Raw genomic sequence first — 15,494 nt, 5'->3', positions numbered from 1 at the left:
TGCAGCCCAGGATATGATTGGCTTTCTGGACTGCAAGCGTACATTGTCAGCTCATGTCCAATTTTTCATCCACCGTTGTCCCCAAGTCCTTCTCCACAGGGCAGTTCTCAATCCCTTCATTGACCAGTCTGTACACACACTGGTGGCTGCCATGACCCAGGAGAAGAACCTTGCTCTTGGCCTTGTTGAACTTCACGAGATTCACAGGGGCCCATTTCTCAAGTCTGTCAAAGTCCCTCTGGATGGCATCCTTTCCCTAAAGTGTATCAGCTGCACCACTCAGCTTGGTGTCATCTGCAGACTTGCTGAGGATGTACTCAATCCCGCCATCTATGTCGTCAATAAAGATATTGAACAGTACCAGTCCCAATACAGACCCCTGAGGGACACCACTTGTTGCTGATTTCCATTTGGGCATTGAGGTATTGGCTGCAACTCTTTGAATGTGACCATCCAGCCAATTCCTAATCTGTCTAATAGTCCATCCATCCATCATGTCCATGTCTCTCCAATTTAGAGACAAGGATGTTGCATGGAACCATGTCAAATACCTTACAGGAGTGAAGGTAGATAATACTTGCTGATTTGTAGTCTTAAAACCCTTATTCCCTGAATATCACAACATTTACACAGGTTTCAACATAGCCAAAAAGGTTCCGCAGCCTCTGATGACCAGACAGACTGCATACCACACTTTGTGGCTACATTCTGGGAGCAGGTCACATAAAGGATGGTAGAGGAAGAAGGGCAAAAGTCTGTTTTTAATTTGTGTAGGGGTGGCTTGATATTCTAGATCAAGTAGTTTCAGTGGCTGTGACACATGATCACACTTCTCTTAGACACTGTGCTTCTTATGGACTTTCAGAATGGTAATTTTTATCTGTCTCTTCATCATGGTCAGATAGTACATGCAGACTTTCATTGTGGTAGAGTGACCCACACAAGGAGCTGCAGAAAATGGAAGTGAGGATCCATTTCTTCGAAGACTTTCTCTTCCTGAAAGCACTCTAGGCACACAGCAAGGGGAAGCCTTGAGGATCTCATCTGGTTTTTGCATTATAGCATTGCACACAATCTGTCTGCAAGGACTGATGGGGAGCTGGAGGAATGGAAGAAAAGGAAAATTGTGAGTAGCAGAGATGGAAGCCTTTCTTAGGAAGGGAAGTAAAAGAGGTAGGAGGAAATGAGTCTGGGATCTGGTTTTGTTTTCTGTTTTCATTGTATAAAGTTGAGGGACGAGCTACATTCAACCCTGGTATTTTCCCTTATACATTCTGAAAAACTGTACCATTGTTGTGTGGGCTTTTTCTCCTTTCCTTTTTATATGGAAGTTATTTATATGGAAGCGACCAGGTGGAGAAGCTTAATCTTTTACTCTCAAGATAGTCATCATGCCTTCCTTGATCCCATTTTCTACCATAATTTTTCTTTCCCTTGAAAAAAATATCCCCAGCTTCTATTCTTGCTGACCCTGTGCAGAAAAATCAGTGTTGCCTCAATGTTCTCTGACATCGAACTATGCAGCCTCATAGTTGCAAAATCTAGGGCATTTAAGTGAGTGGCAAGGCAGGTAGGTTTCATCCTGGGAATCATACTGAAAGCAGGTCCATGCAGTCCCCTAAGTTTTAGAAGAATGGGAGAAAGGGAAGAAAAGCAATGTGCTTTAAAGTGAGGGAATTATGTTGGTAACTTTTGAATGTACTGTGGCCACAAAGGACTGAATTATGCTGTTTCTGGGGCTTTAGATTAATATCTTCTATGGAACAGATATTTCATGCGTGTTATGTGCAAAGACATAATTATGTATACAAGTCATGTAAATTTAAACTATAAATGAAACACTGTGTATACATCCAAATGATACTTTAGAAGCGTTTGCCTTGGTTCTCCCTTTCTTAGACAGCATTATTAGTTTTGCTGCTGAGAGTTGAGCACACGTTTGGCTGTGCTTTGCATTATGCTTTGTTTTCTCTTATTGTTTTCTTCAGCGAGGGAAGAAGATTGGGTAAACCTCTTTTCTGGTCTCTGTTGACATCAGCACATTCGATCTGCCTGCGTCCAAAAGAATTATGTCAAAGCAATTGCCTGCGTTTGTTTCTTAGCGTGTTCTCCAGCAGCACTGTCGCTTGAGGGTCAAACTGGAATACATTAAACTGGAATTGGGGCAGAAACTGCAGCCAGCCTCAGGTCAATGATGCCTCTTGAGATTTGCGAAAGTGACACTTCTGGGGTTCATTGCATTCACTTTTGTAGCATTTCTGCGTCTCGTCTAGGTGACTTACAAAGGCGGATGGGATGGTTACTCTCACATTCTTCCATTTAATTCCTTCTCTCTGTGTCTGGAGTAAAAGGACAAGTCTTGCATCTGACTTATTTCTTAATATTTCAAAAAGATTGTTTCAAATTCACATGTTAAGGCTCTTTGCTTCTATGTAGTTTCTATGCATTTACGTTTAGGAAGATTACCACAGTTACATCATCTGTAAAAATAGATTTGTGAAGCCTAGCCTATGTGATCTTTGTAAGGGTACATCTTTTGACATAAGCAAGCCTTTACAAGGCTTAAAAACACGGTTGCACATCTGCTTAACGGAACGTCCTAACGCTATAGTATGTAGCTGGGGTTGTGTCAAAAGAAGAGGGAGAAAAATGAATCCAGGAGGACAGAAAGTATTAAGATGTTCAAATACACAATTCAAACTGTACTTCAGCAGGCTCTTATTCACCTTTTATTAGTAGCTCTGAAACTTTGCTCTTGATCAGATCAGTTTTCCCAAAACTTTTGCTTTTTTAGTGACTAAAGAGTTGCCAATCACACTTTTGAGTCCTGAGATCTGTTAATAAAAATACCAGGTATAGCAGAGACCAGGTGGTGACATGTATCTGAATGCATGTACACATGTGTGTACACACCACACTTGAAGAGGCCTTTTTCCTCCCTAATATTTTACAAGCTTTTTTGCCTTAGTTCTTTCTGTAGAAGTTTTGTACCACAATAGTTTGCTTAAGATGGGATGTTTATTTTATGTTTGTAACATTGCACTGAGACTTTACTATGCTATGAATGCTGGTTTTTAGCTGGCATCATTTACTGAAAGTGACAGAGAGTTTGAAAAATTTTTTACCACCTGTTGAACAGAAAAATATCTGTAGAATCATAATTAAACATAACTAAATGTTTGTATGAAATAATACCTTCTAAATCTCTGGAGTGGCATATTTAAACCAACGCTGAGCTCAAGTAATTGAGATTATTTTATGTGTTTTATTTGCAGAATTTACACTGCAGCACTCAGTCATAAGTGGGTTCATTCCAGAAGCATAAAATGAGCTGATGCCAGTGACTGGCACAAATCAAACACTCCCCAGCCTTGGCCACTCCTGCATATTGACGAGATTAATACTTTCTGGCCAAAGGCCCAGGTTAAGACAGACAGCATGGACAAAGGCTTGCACTGCATCCTTAAAAATCACCAAACTTAAATGTTGGTAGTCTGTGGGATGAAGCAAATTCAGTAGCCAGGGCTCCCCGTTGAGTATGTGGTCTTTAGGAGCCCACCTGCCAGACCCCGTCCTTGGGACGCAGAGCCAGAAGTTTTCTTGGCAGTACACAGTTCCCTCGGCCAGGTGAAGGGGAAGGAGATGACATGTGGACATCCCAAGTGAGCTGGGAGGTGCCTGCAGGAGCGGTGCTCACGTCCACTCACCATGCTTCAAGGCACCAACTTGCCTTCCTGGAGAAGATAGCTAGTCCATCAATTCATCCCACAGGGGTGCGGTTGGGTGAGGAAATATCTGTGAAGTATGGAGGACTCCCTCCCTCAGCCTAATTCTCTGAGGTTACCTTCTGTGGCTGGGCGATCCTGGGATGGGATCCTAGGCAGATCCCTGGGATGAGATTCCAGTAGCAGGCAGCAGGTGAAGTGAATTGCTGAAGCAAGGTCTTGTGAGGTTTTGTGTGAAGCCCAGTGCTGGGAATTCAGAGACAGCTGCCTGCAGGTCCTGCAGAAAATGGGCAGTTGGGTGTCATCTGTACTTAGATGACACCTCAGCTCCAAAAAGTAGAGTTTCATGTGAAGATATTGTGTAGGCCATGAAAGAGAAGGCTGCCAGGATTACTAGTCTGAGAGGGGAGTGAATGTCTCCTAATGGAATCACAAAGCACTGTCTGGTACAGTGACCACTCACCTGACATCCAGTTTTATGCAGGCTGTAGATCTCAGCTGCAGGAGCTCCTGCTTCATGCCTAATAACCCAGGCTGCATGGGTGTGAATCCTTTTTAAATCAAGCAGTCATTTTCACAACTTTGTAGAGATGGACAGTACATCACAGCCTGTGGTGTAAAGGATTAATTACTGCTTAATTACCCGTAACAGATCATTGCTGAAAAAGCAAAACAAAATTGCCTGTTCACAGTCTCAATTGGATTAGTTTCCAGTACCAGTGCATTTTCCACCTTTGCTAGACTAGAGCCCACTGTTACCAAATTTATTCCCCATATGAATGCTCCTATACAGGGAACAAAATAACAGAATTCACTTAAAGCGTTTTGTTTACAACAAAACATTCTGCTACCTAGTGTTTTCAGTTCTTTAATCCTTGTCCCCTGAACACCCTTCCAATTTTTCCAACACTTTATTTGAAAAATGAAGCAGCAGAACCTGATACATTATTCACGGAGCAGAGGAACAAGAGCCAAATCCAGCGCCACTGTAATCTACCTACTCATCTTTTGATTTTCATTTGTTTGTACAGCTGAGGCTCTCATTAGCCCTTTTGGCCACAGCCTTGCGTGGGGAATTCATGTCGAGCTGATTGCCTCCCAGGACCCCCAGTCTCATATCCAGTCTCTGCTTCGGAGGATAGAGTCCTCTCTCTCCCTCTCATCCTGTAAGTATGGCCTGTATTCCTTATTCTAAAAAGGTGATTCTGCACTTGGCCATGTTAACACCTAACCTGGTTTCTCCCATCTCTCTACAGAACCCTATTTCTCTATGTCAGGCTTATCCTTTCATTCTTTGGTTTTTACCCTCCCCAGTCTCACATCTGACCATAATGACTTAACTTTAATCCAGATCACTGATAAGACTATTAAATGGTAAAGGAATAATCACCAATACCTGTAGAAACCCAATAGGAACCCATCTGTTTGCTAATAATTAGTTTCTCTTTTACACTTTGGCTTCCTTAAGTCCTATGTTGCTTGTTCTATCCTATGCAAAATACTGGCAACGCAGCCAAGTGGCCTGTAATTACTTTCTACCCTCTTTAAACAGTGGCCCAGCATCAGCCTTCCTTCTGCCCCTGGTCCTTCCCTAGGGGCCCAGAACTGCTTTAGATGCAGCAGTAGCAGCTCCAAGAATAGCTCTGTAAAGCTCCTGAGACAAGTTTGCTTCTAGCAACTAATCTGAAACACCTAGAATCGTGTATCTGCTGCTTAATGTCCCCTCTCCAGGGGCTGCTGTTGTGGGAAGTTATTTCATCATCATCATAAACAGATCATCCGGCCTTTTACCTGCGTGCTAATCAGAAATACTTATTGAATAACTTCTGCTGCTGCTCTATTATTATGAAAGATTATATCACTTTTATTGTTTAGGATTTGTCTTTCATAATCTGATTAGAAAAAATATATATATCTGATTCTATGTGCCTTAATCTTTCCTAGTTTCTTCTTGTTTCCTCTATTTAATCTTTATTTTAGCCTTTTAACTCGTTATTATCTTTTCCCCTTTTCCCCTTCATGTGTTGGTTTTGTATATAACGTTTTATATGATCTTTCACTTCGCTGGTAAACCCGGCTGTTGGGTATTTCCATTGTGTGTTATTTTTATGTAGTCCAGTCTTCTTTTCATGGTTGCAGCATTATGGACATTTAGCAAATGTCTTAAACCGTCTGCAGATGTCAGCAACTTTCTGTATGTTCTGTCTTCAGCCTGATTTGACATTCACTATAGTTTTGTGAAATGGTCTCTCAGAAAGCATGCACTGTGATTTTAATTTACGCGTATATGAAGACGCTATGTTCATATATTGCATAAAATTTTCCTAGTGTGGATTAGATCGCAGACAGTATTCGTTATGTGCACCAAAAGCATTGGTCCTTTTCAGTCTAAACAAGCAGTAACCTTCTGGTTTGTGATCATTTCTTCCCTTCTGAGACAAGGTCTAGGGCAGGGATTGTCTGGCTCCTCTGCTAAACCACATATGACTCACAGGCAGTTCAGGTGTAGCAACATCATACAACCAGGGGTGAGCTGTGACTGTGCCAGCACTGCAGCTCCTGCCTGCTGCTGTCCCTGGCTGAAGCAGGGAGCAAGTCACAGACTCACAGAATGGTTTGGGTTCAAAGCCACCTTAAAGATCATCCAGTCCAACCCCCCTGCCATGGGCAAGGACACCTCCCATCAGACCAGGTTGCCCAAAGCCCTGTCCAACCTGGCCTTGAACACTTCCAGGGAGGGGGCATCCACAACTTCCCTGGGCAACCTGTGCCAGTGTCTCACCACCCTCACAGTAAAGAATTTCTTCCTAATGTCTAATCTAAATCTAGATCTTTCTGTTTTAATCCATTAGCTTTGTCCTGTTGCTACCTGCCCTTGTATAAAGTCCCTCTCCATCTTTTCTGTAGGCCCCCTTCAGATACTGGAAGCCTGCTATAACGCCTCCCCAGAGCCTTCTCTTGTCCAGGCTGAACTTCTCCAACTCTCTCAGCCTGCCTTCATGGAAAAGGTGCCCTAGCCCCCTTATCAACTTCGTGGCCCTTCTCTGGGCTCACTTCAACAGATCCTCATCCCTCTTATGTTGAGGGCCCCAGAACTGAACACAGTACTCCAGGTGGGATATCATAAGAGCGAAGTATAAGGGAGTCAACAGGTCCTGTTGCACCTGGCGTGGTAGGGTGACTGCCTTGGGGTTTAGTTGTGTGTGGTGCAGTTTAACTTTGTTCCCTGAGCTCTTCATGTAATGGTCTTTATGCTGTAAACGGCTCCTGAATTCTCCATTCCTTTTGATGCTGCAGGGCCTATACTGTATATGACTTATTTAGCTAATTGGCAAGAGCTTTAGTTCACAGGGTTAGGAAGGCTGATCTTTCCTTTAAAATAGGAGTTAGTAACTTGTCGTTTGCAGCCTTTTGGAAAGTACAGGCATGTTTTAGTGCTAGTGACTTAAGGTCTCCAGCATAAATAACACAAGGGGATTTTTATACTTCTCTTACACAGGTGTTGAAGAAGCCTATCACCCTGTGCTCTGCAGTGACTCCAATGGTCTGTCACAGATACCAACTAATACCCCATCTTGGGTGTATCTTGATTCATAAATATCCAAGATTACTTACTTCTAAGTTGTCAGTCACTTGGATAGGCATCATTTGTGACATATAGGGCCTATCGACTCCCCTCTTCCCTTTGAACTTATTAAATTGGTTACAACTTTCTCTTTTAGTATTCTAATAATCTAAATGTAGATTAAATCTATTTTTTTTCAGAAGTATTATTTTTGCATTGCTACTGTGCAAGCAGAGGGTTTATCCAGTTTTTTAGAATCTTGTAATTAGCATATAGGCACCTGAAAAAGGTCATCAAAACCTTTGCTTTGGTTAATATTGTGCTTGATGTCATGTTTTTGTGCTGAATGTGCTTTTGGTTTCTTATTTAATCAGACTTGCCTGGCCAGCCTGGTGTGCATTTATTCGCTATTCAGAGGTCACTTTCTCTTTACAACACAACCCACAGATCTAATGTCTGCCCCTGTGCTGTTCACCTTGCTGTTAACTTCAGCAGTTCAGGTATTTTTGTCTCTGTAGGCTAGGAAACAGGGAAGAAATCCAGACAGGTTCTCCAGATCTCCTGAATTATCAACATTTGTGTAGTTCACAAGGTTCATCACATAACTGTCACCTCCAGTGAAACCCTGCCTGTCTGTTCCAGATTACCATCCAGTCCTGCACTTCCCTTTTGTGTCTTAAATACAAAGAAACAGAGAAACCTCTGCTGTCTGCTGCTTCCTCACGCACTGCTCTTTTCATGTTCCTGATGAGAATGGTTGGAGCTGTCCTCAGGGGCACTTTGGGTCAGCGCTTTTCAACTGCTCATACTCAGAGAACCAGTTAAACTGGGGAGTGTGTGCAGGCAGTGTGAGGGGGAGCTCAAGCACTACCAGCAAATGCTGCACAATGTCCAGTGCATGTGCATTTGCCTGGTCATGTGTCTGCTATGGGCCTTTGGGCCACCTGATGATTTATGGACCCCAGTGCTCCCTGGATCACAGGTCAAGGAACACCATTGTAGATAATCCCACATGCTAGGTTGAGCATATGTCCATTTAGGCAAACATCGACACTTTGTTCTCTCTGACTAACAGGATCTTCAGGTGGGTTTTTAGAGCTTTGCAAATACACCTTCATTCACAGGCCACATTTAAAGTACAGTTTCTTCTCCTAAGTTGTGAAACTTGAGAAAGAATGAAAGAGGGACCAAGAGAAATAAAAAAATCACATTTCCTCAGGCTTGAGGTGAGTGGCTATTAAAAAGTAATAGAAAACTGTACTGAAAGAGACTCACCAGTCCTCCTGTCAGAGTCAGTACCATGCCTGGCAGATACTCGTGTAGCCTTCACATCGCCTTAGGCAATCTCTTCCAGGTTGTTTTGCTGTCCTTGCGAAGAGGAAGGATTCTCTTCCCTGACATCTAACCTAAATATCCACAGCTTCCATTTAGTCCATTATTTCAATGTCACTTTCTGCTTGGGCCATTAAGGATTAAAGTAGGACTTCCTATAGCTGTGCTAAGGAGATTGCAGTAGCTTTAAACTAAAGGACCAGGTTATGGACCTGTAGCTTAGAGTCAGTACACATGAGCATTCCTTGCAGATCATTTCTTGCACAGTATTTGTAATGACCTCAGGTTTATTATGAAATCAAATTGTCTCTTCTACTTGCCCTCAGACATAGACATAACGCTTAAAAGTAGATCTACCATAGGCTTAGTGATACTTAGATATTTTGACCAAAGTGGAAAGGCCCTTTAGCTTTTTGCTGTCTGACTGGAAAATGCTCACTAACCCAGTAGAATCTCTTTTTCATGGCCCTTAGATGGCATATGATCCCTTTTTAAGCCCAGTCTTCTCCGCCTAACAGAAGGCACCTTCCCTCATTATTTCTCCCCCTCCTCATCACCCCTTTTTTAAACTCCGAGTCCTGTCTCTTGAAGCACCTGTGACGTTCTGCCATGTTTCTTGTTGGCTCATTCTCCTCCAGGCTGTGATGTTCCAATTCAAGCAGCAGCCACCTAAGAGTCAGGGCAGGCTGCAGGATTAACCAGCAAAAATGAAACCTCATCAGTCCTACAACCATGCACATGGATACAAAGACAAAGAGGACAATACATCAAGGAGAGAAGGCATCTGTCCAGCACTGTTGTTTTATGTTCCTCCGTTTCTGCTGCTGGTGTCTTAAATGCTGTTATCTTTTCATCAGACAGGAGGAGAAGGAAACAGAGAGAGACAGAGAGCAACAGGCCTTTTGGGGTCTGTGTGTATCAGTTTTGGTACTACCTCCTAGAGATCCCTGAGGTAGCAGTGGGATGTAGGCAACCTCACTGGGCTTTGTGATACTGCAAGGTCCACTCTAAGCTAAACAATACTGATCCACCTTTGGAGCCAGAGGGACTTTGCTGTAGGTCACTGGTTCCCAGCAGATACCAAGGAGGGGGACAGTATCTTCTCTTTTTCCAACCATTCTTGTGGATCCTGCGTCTATTCCCCTCCTGTTACTCATCTCCTGCTCTGCAGATTGCCCTATCCAGGTTTGTGTAGGTTATCTCTGTTTCTAGGGGCATTTCTCAGCTTTTTGGCAGTAGGGACTGTGTGGTTAAAAGGAAGGAGAAACAGACCATAGACTTCTTATAAGACATCCTTGGTGGTACAGATGCAGTTTGCAGCAGCATAGGATTGTAGAATATGGGGACCTGCAGTCTAAAGGGTAGCTGGCAAAACAGAGTTGAGAATTGCTGGTCTTAGCAGCCTCACGGCTGGACTGTATGCATCAACACTGTCACTCTTCTGCAAGAAGGAATACAAATTAAGACCTGTCTCCTTCCACATCCCATTGTCCAGGGTACTTTTCACTAACATCTCAGCCTCCCACTCTCTTGTTATTCAGATTTCAAAATCTCTGCTAAAACTGAACTAGGTGGTAATGTGTCATCCTTGTAATCCTGACAAATTAATCTCATTTCTTGCCTGTCCGCTTAACATGGCTTAACCTGCGTGCCTCTGCAGTTACTTTCTGGACCAAAACCGTCACTTACATATTACTCACTGTGGTGGGTTGACTCTGGCCAGCAGCTAAGCCCCCGCCCACTCACCTGCTCAGTGCCCCCTGGCAGAATGGGGAAGAGAGTCAGAGAACAACTGCAAGAGAACTCGTGGGTTGAGATACAACAGTTTAATAAGCAACGGAAATAAAAAGAAAACAAGTGACGCAAAGGCATTCACTCACCACCTCCCACCAGCAGGAGGATACTCAGCCAGTCTCTGAGCAATGGCTGCTTTCAAAAACCTCCAAGCTTTTATTGCTGAGCACGATGTTATGTGGTGTGGGATATCCTTTTGGTCAGCTGCCCTGGCTGTGTCCCCTCCTGACCTCTTACCCGCCCCCAACTTACTGGCCACAGGGGCAGAGTAAGAAAAAAAGGTCTTGATGTTGTGCAAGCACTGCTCAACAGTAGCTGAAACATTGTTGTGTTACCAGTACTGTTTTGGTCACAAATCTGAAGCACAGAAGGATTCAGGCTGTTGTGAAGAAACTGAACCCCATCCAGAGCCAGCAAACTTACCTGAGCTCTCATACACTGAAGCCACTGTGGCAACAGCTGGGTTTGAGAAAGCAGGTCTCACTAGTGGCACTTTTCTTTGTGTGTGTGTAAGTGTAGGCAGAGTTTTCATGTCTTACCTTTACTGATGTAGCCAGTACCTTCAGCACTCTACTTCAGCACTCTGGTTGCTTGCTGGCCTTTGTCACCATGTGGTTGCCACCTTGTCTGGGGTCTCTATCTGTAAGCATCTTCACTGTTGTACGAGGCCAGCTGCAATGATGGTGAGAAGGCTGGGGATTTCTTTGTAACATGGCCACGGGCAAATTTTTACTCCTGCTTAGGAAAGAGAGTATGTTTTTTCTCCAGTGTAACTGAACAAACTAGGAATTTAAATAGCACTTCTACAATATTAGTAGTAGCAGCTTAGGTGAAAAGAGAGTTTCTTCAGGAGGGAACAGCATCTGGGATGGTCTTACAGTAAATCACCTCGTGATTTGAGTGTCAGCTTGCTCCCATGTCCTTGCTGTCACATCCTCCATGTTCTTTAGTCACAGAACAGAAACCAGACAAGGCAGAAAAGAGATTAGGTTTGTTTGTGTGCAGATAAAGGGGATTGGGGAGGGAGCAATAGGGTTTTCTGAGATAAAATATTTTTCTATGCATCTTACATATTCCAAAGAAGCAAACAGGCAGAACTTCTGTACCGCTCCCTTTCCCCATTTCCTCCCCTGCCTATCCCAGTTCACCTCCATGCCACTCCCCTTCTGCAGCTCAGATGAGCACCCATTAATCCCAGGCAGATTCTAAAAATAAGAATTGAAGTAAAAAAGTCAGAACAGTGTGAATCAACCTGCAATCATGTTTCTGTTCTCTTAAGGGGGCAAAATAAAGAGGAAATCAGTGGAGACATTGTTTCACTTCTTCTCTTTCCAAGATAAAATGATTCTGGCATTTGCAACAGTTGTTCTCTTGATACAAATTTTCCAATTTATGTACTTAAACGGCACTTCAAAATTTAGGTGCATTAGCTCAAAATGCTTATGCAGACCATCCATCCACTTCTCTCCGCTAGTGAATAGAGCTACCACAAGCAGCCTGATGAGGGAAGAATATAGCTTGAAATCACACTATTGCATTTACATGGTATTCTCGTGTGTTACTCAGAAGCAAGGGTAGACCCATCCTTTGGGGGGTTTAACCATAGAGTAAGCAGTGTGTTTGCCGTGGGTAGCTGCTGCATTTAAGCTGTTAATTTTAAGGCTTCCTTTAATTCATCTTAGTGGGGGGAGAATTTTAAAAAAAAAAAAAAAGGAAAAAAAGAAAGAAAGAAAGAAAGAAAGAAATCCTGAGCAAAGATTTGCTTTTTTGTGTATGAGTGTAAAACCTGCAGACCTTCCTTCTCAAGTTAGCTATGAGTAAACTTCTTTCTTTTAGATTACAAATGAGCTTTGGATGTTGGTAAGAAAAGAAAACCTCTCCTCAGAACTGATCTTCCTGTGCTGCATTTTTCTAGGGCAGCTTTTTTTTTAAAGTAATAAAAGCCTGAGACAGTACAAGGCATAACTCAGTTACTGTTACTTTAAGAGACTGCAGGGTGAGACTCTGCTTTAATCACTTCGGTTTTGTTCTGCTTTGGTTTTGCTGAAAGGGGTGTACCACAGAGAGTGTGAAAGAATTTGCTGGTTTTTGAAAAAGATGAGGCTGTAACATTCACAGACTGGGCTGGCAAAGAAGGTGCAGAAAACAAAAAGGGTGGCAATGAGTCCTTTTGTGGGCAGTTTGGAGGGTTTGTCTCCTCTTCTTTCACCAGTTGCATTGGGGAGCCTTTAATTACAGCTGCTCGAACAGCCACATTGTGCTAATGCATCTTCTTGTGGCCTTGCCAGGTGCCCCCCCTTACCAGCCAGCTACCCACCAGTCCCACCACCACAACTGTCCCTCACACAGGCACCACACATGGATACGGTCATTGTCCCTCCTGCCCAGCTGGACCACTGCCTTCCTTTTTCCTTTCTAGCTTGTAATAAATAGATTTATATAGACATACAGAGAATAAATAGTTTGTCTAGATTGTAATAGATCTCTTGCCAGAGAGGGACCATACCCCACCGATGGACAATGGATATGTTTGTCAAGATATTCATCGCTCTTTCTTCCTGGCATTCAGTGGCCCTGCCCCATGGACAGCTGTGCTCACAACCTCTGGCAGAAACCAAAGGTCTGGTTGTAGTTCAATTAAAACCTTCAGTGTGCACCTTTTCTTCACCAGTCCTGGCCTCCGAGGCTGGCTGAAATGAAATGGGCAAGAAGAAGCCCAAATTTTCATCTTTCAGAACTGACTCCTAGTTCATGTCCCAAAGAGGAAAAGGAGGGAAGGCAGGCACAGTGCTATATTTTGCAGACATGTGTTATGATTTAAACATTGTCTGTAGTGTCAGGAAGCTGTCGTTTCCAGAGCTGTGTCCCCAGTTGCTCAGTAGATGGGAAGAAACAACAGGGCAGAATATGGCACTTCAAAGCTCTTTGCAGGCTCCGGTCTCCTCATGGCAGCAGGAGCTGCTCATTTTCCTGAATCCCTTCTGACACCATCATAGAAGACTTCCAGAGCAACTTTAAGCCGACAAGAAACAATAGGAAGAGCTCTCCGACACTGTCAAAGGCATTGCTTTGGGCCAGAGCAGTATGACAGCAGGAGTTAATGTGAGACTGTTCGTCCTATGCTTCCGGCCATGGATGTCCACTGGGCATTGGCCTGACTTTGGACTGCTGCTGACAACAAGCAATTAAACTGCTGAGATTTTTCTGCTCAGACCTCTAAAGCAGAGTCTGGGGATAAAGTGTTAAAGGACAGTCTTCAAAAATCAAATGAATGCAGACCAGGCATTTTTAAGTGGGTTTTTTTTAAGTGTTTTTTTGATTCTGGTACATCCTGATCCTTGACTTGAAGTTTTGCCCTGGTGTTTCTGGCCTTTTGTTCAGGGATACCACATTGCGTATGTGAGATTTTTTTTGCATATCTTTAATAGTCACAGGACATCCAGCAGTAGTACTGTGTCTTCTGTGATTTATGTTTTCTAATGCAATATGACAGGTGTGGTGCACATGTAGGTTTGCAGGCACTATACACAAATCCCCAGTCTCCAGGCTCTTTTAAGCATGAGCCAGATCTATCACATTGCAGTAAAATGCTATTCTTTCTAGATCGGGCGATTAGTATAAAAAATATGTTTATATATATCTAGTAACCTGCAACCCACAAACCTGAAAAATAATGAAGAATACCCAATGATTCTAACTATTTTTAAACTTTTTTTTGTCTTTCTGACCTGCTTTATGATCCATAAAAATTGTAGAATCACTAGTCAAGCTGGAATGAAGGCAGTTCTCTAAAAGTTGCCAGAGTCAATACATACAAACAAAAATAATGCAACAAGTGTTGCTATTTCATTCTATCTGTTTAATTTGGTTTGGCTTGGAACTGATATAGAATGAATTCTGGAAATCCAAAATGCTCCCATCAACATAGATGTTAGTCAGAGAGGTCAGCAAGCAGACAGCACGAGAATTACTGACCTACACGGGATTAGTTTTAAGTGCCTGCTTGTTGCCCAACTTGGAGTGCATTCCTAGCAACTTAGAATAGCCAAAGTTGGTGACCAAGACTTCTCAAAAAATTGGGGGTTTTAATGTGTCTCAGACTTGTGTTTCAAAATATGCACTCCATCTATTTCTCTCGAGGGAACTAGTAATGGTGGCATGGAAAGTAAGATGTTTCAAATTCAGGGTGAATTTCTGTGTTGTTTATTCCCCCTATCCAGCCTGCAGGAGGCATTCCACAGAAAACTGAAGTCTCTTTTAAAAACTTTTGTAGTTCTTATTCTTGGAAAGCCTTTTCTGTCCTTGCATCTTCACGGTAACTCAGAATGTGGCATTGTGAATATTAAATCCTACTGTAGCTCATGAAATTTGGCTTATTTGATGTCGCAGGCTGATAATTCTGTGGTGCTTTCAGCAAAACATAAAACACCAAGTAGACATCTCTTGGAGAATATATTTTTCACAGTCATGCTGGATGCAACCCTTGGTTTGATTAACAAGCATGTTCACCACAGAGACTGAATAAAAGCCAAGGATTTTGTTTTTCTGATTCCCTTTTAACATAACTCTTTCTTAACTCAGCTTTCCTGCTGGTGCTTTCCAGACAAGATTTGTAGATTTGGTCAGAAAAAGACAGTTGACAGTTACCAGTCATCCGGTCTTTCCCTTTTATGTCTTTAACTGAAGGAAGTTCTCCTAAAATATACCATCAAATTTCATTCCAAAGAATACCATAGAGAGGACGGGGAATGCAGCCTGCTGGGTCTGGACCCGCTCCCTGTCTTTTCGGCAGGTCGGAGCCCTCTCCCATGGTGGTCTCCTTTTTACGCAAGGGGTTGGAGGACTGAGGTCATGGCATGGATAGGAGGATGCAGAATAGATTGGTGTCTCCCTGCATCTCCCTGTACCCCTCTCTCAAACTTTTTAAGGATCCACTGTTTTCTGTAACACTCAGAAGAGCAGGTTCTGAAGAGATATTGTAATTCAAAGTTTCAGCCACAAGTTGCAAAATCTTATGGATGGTCTGAAGGAGTGAATTTACACCAGACGTCTTCCCTTCCATCTTTTTCTGGTGGTTT

This window comes from Mesitornis unicolor, unplaced genomic scaffold (assembly GCF_000695765.1).
Source record: "Mesitornis unicolor isolate BGI_N332 unplaced genomic scaffold, ASM69576v1 scaffold22348, whole genome shotgun sequence".
NCBI lineage: Eukaryota > Metazoa > Chordata > Aves > Mesitornithiformes > Mesitornithidae > Mesitornis > Mesitornis unicolor.
Note: the sequence above shows the minus strand (reverse complement) of the source record.